We start from the raw sequence: 3,625 nt of genomic DNA, 5'->3' as shown, positions 1-3,625 counted from the left end.
CCCGACCCAAGACCCCTGTTACGCGCCTGCTTATAAGTGGGGGCCCCCCACTTTGAAAAACGTTCCGCCGGCCCTGAATTACGATCGGTCGTAAATTTAAAACAAATGAAATATTTATGCATTGTACTATAAGTGCAATAAAATGAGAGTAGTACTTAATTTATCGACAAGCCAAAAGTTTTCGCTTAAGCGAGAATTTAGGTCTGGTACTTAATTTCTCGATGGTAACTGAATTCTCGTGACAGGGGCATGATAATATTAACTATCAACAATGTCTAATGATTTGTGGAAAAAGCGTATCGGATTTCAGTGCAGCTACAACTAAAGTCGCTAGTGACAAGCGATTATATCTGGCTAATGATCTGGTTTCAAGCAATGGACAGGCCCAATGACCCATAGATTTTTAGTATAAAGCTAGATCAAGGACAAACAGAATGATTGGCCGAGCTCGCTGGCTGGAAAATGGAGGATCTGAATATTCATTAGTTATATGAGCATCATTGACAAGATTGGCTTATCAAGAATTACGTCATGCCACGTCACGTAAGACTGTGGTAATAAAATGTAAACATTGGTAATCATAGAGATCGCCAATTTTGATCGGCCGGACGTCAGAAATTTCACTTAAATCTTTTTTAAATTACCATTACAATTTTTTTGACAAAGATTTTCTGATGAATCAACAAGCTTTTTTTGAATACCTTATATTTCACCGTCCCAGCTTTATTTTTTTCATTTCACGAACAGGCCTGGGCACTTAGTGTTTTCTGCAAATACCTTGTTAATCCACAATTGTGACAAGTATTCTATCGGTCGGAATTTATCGTTTACGCCCGCTTGTTTCTCATTTCCTTTGTTATGTCAAGATTTAATGTTGGTCGGCACTAGATTCCATCCCTCAAAATGACATGAAGTCACATGTCGTGTATCTTCGGTTGTTTTCACAAAAGTTGTTTCTCCGATCATCTCCGACCAGATTGGCTCTTCATTGGAATGGATCATGGATTCACAAGCATGGCAGATGATACTGATAGTAGTGATAGTGACCCGTGCGCATGGCCGAACAAATGTCAAGGCTAAAAAACAAGTATTTGGGCTATGTCGAAGCAGCATTGGATTTAATAAAACGATATGAATTAGAGACCACAACCAAATTTTCATGTGTCAAGTCAGTTAAAGACTTCGGCTTTGAAGGTAGGCCCTCCCCTTCCTATCCTAGGCCTAGCCCTAGAGGCCTTCTTACTTAAAAGCCTAGGCTGGCCCTACTAGGCGTAGTAGTAGGCCCAGGGCTATTCCGTAGTAGTACAGTGTAGTATAGTATATTTATGGAAATTGTGTATTGTATTGTGTATATTTATGGAAATCTTGGTTTTACTGTACATCAAAAAACATTAAAAAAATATTTCATTAGTTCAAACATTAATCATAAGGTTTATTTATGCAATGCACTGTATTAGAGTATTGTATGTGAAAGTTGATTTTATGCAATGTCATAACCTTTGTGCTACTTTATATAAAAAACATAACAAAATTTGTGCTTCATCAGTACACTTGCAGTAGTAGTTGCAGATTGAATGAAAATTGTTTTTTTCTAGCAATAATACCAGAATTTTTTGTGACAACCTTCGTTGTACAATATATTAAGATACCATAACAAATATTTTATCACAGAGTTTAAAAATTATATTCATAATTCATAATATAGAGATGCAATATACAGTATTGTAGTATGCATTAAATTATTCTCTTGCAATATCATACCCGGTTCATGAAAACCTTTGTGCTATAGGAGATACCATAACAAATCAATCAGTCTAAATACTTTGTTCAGTAATAAAAGACTTGATGAAATAAAAATCATTTTGGTCATTTCAGTTATGTCTTGTTCTGTGTTACCTCCAGGTACTTCAGTTTTAATAATTTTAAACATGTAATTTTGTTGGATAGACCAGTGTAAACCTTCCAAATAAGAAACCCTACTTCCACCGTCCCCAGATGTTGCCAGTTTAAGACTTGTATACGGACTTAAAACATAAAAGTATACACAGGCTTTACATTCTCAGAATATATGCAATTTAGTAAATATTACTGTACATTATATAAAGCATAAACAATTGAACAATTAAAATGTATTCAAAAGCACACAAACTCAACATACTAGAGACTAGCAGGTTTACTGTATTTAGAATTTTAAGATGACTATAAATGCAATTGCATAAATGATTTATACATAATGAAAATTAATACATTTAATATACTGTATGGCGAGGCGAGGGATCGGATCAGACGCAGGGAGAAATTATTGAGATAAACAATCCAGTAAAATTACTAGATTTGTTCAATTCTGAAAGAATCAAAGACTGTGACAATACATCAGTCAGTAAAACAGTAAGGTAGCATGTAATCAGTAAACCTTGTAAACATAAATTTACCAGAAGCATAAACTATTAAATAAATAGTATCATAACTAAATACAGTAAATCATATTGTAGCTTAATGCAATCATCAGATCTTTAAGCTCAAGTCAGAATCAAATATGATTGAAGTTACATAATATACAGTAATTCCAAATCTAATAAGCGTTGTAATTAAGTTAACATAATGCATATTGTAAGCCTAAACATATTCAGTAAATTAATGCAATGTCTTCAATAATATGTGTAAGGATTACAGTAATTAATTAAGATTATCAAAGAGACTATGTAAGCAATAACATATCAATCCTTGAACTTACAACTTATCTCCCCAACTACACATCAATTCAGTACAGTACATCGGTTTACAGTAATTGCACCAGTAATACATTCTGAATCAAATGGAATAAGATAAACATAAATGCAATATGGTAAATAAGAAATACAAACAATAAGCTTGAACACATTCCAGAGGTTGTCTAATAAACAAGCATCATAGATAAAACCTCATAACACAATTTGACAAATGTATATCAATGCGCCAATGTAACCATAATATATCTATCTCAGAAAACAAAGGAATTATATCAGATGCAACATAAAATAGTTCCTACATTAACCATGTTGGCCACTGGGTTTGATCTGGGTGATACCATTCTAAAAAGTTGTGTGATGAAATGCGTGTTGTGTATTATATACATGGTGTGACGAGGCCGGGATATAACGTACGGTTTAAGACTATATAGGCCATCTAACGGAGTGTGTTAATTTAATTAATTAAACATTATAATAGTCCCTGATTTCCGTGTTTTATTTTAGTTATAATTATTGATTATATATGAAAATGTGTGTCATAATACTGTGGGTATATAGTAATGTAAGGTACACTTTCTTCATCAAAAGGCTACGGATGGAATAACCTGTTCTTTGGAGCTCAAACTCCTAAACCCAGTACTATTACGACTTTTAATTGTAGGGAAATCTACTTTACTGAATATTGGGCATTTATAAATTTTAAATCCTGTATAGAATCTCATTGTTAAACTGTTGTAATAGTGACTACTAAAAATAATAAAAGATTATAATATAGTATTTATATAGCATTAGTAGGACTACTTGAAGTTTTCCATCCAGTCTGAAGCTAATTTCATGGCTCTCCACCCACCCTTATTAACCCACACTTCCATCCTTGCAGTATAATAGACTCTTAT

The sequence above is a fragment of the Anneissia japonica genome, unplaced genomic scaffold (assembly GCF_011630105.1).
Source record: "Anneissia japonica isolate Jap-2015-1 unplaced genomic scaffold, ASM1163010v1 scaffold1035_len235748_cov162, whole genome shotgun sequence".
In the NCBI taxonomy this organism is placed as follows: Eukaryota; Metazoa; Echinodermata; class Crinoidea; order Comatulida; family Comatulidae; genus Anneissia; species Anneissia japonica.
The sequence above is the reverse complement of the archived record's forward strand: the minus strand, read 5'-3'. Positions refer to the sequence as shown.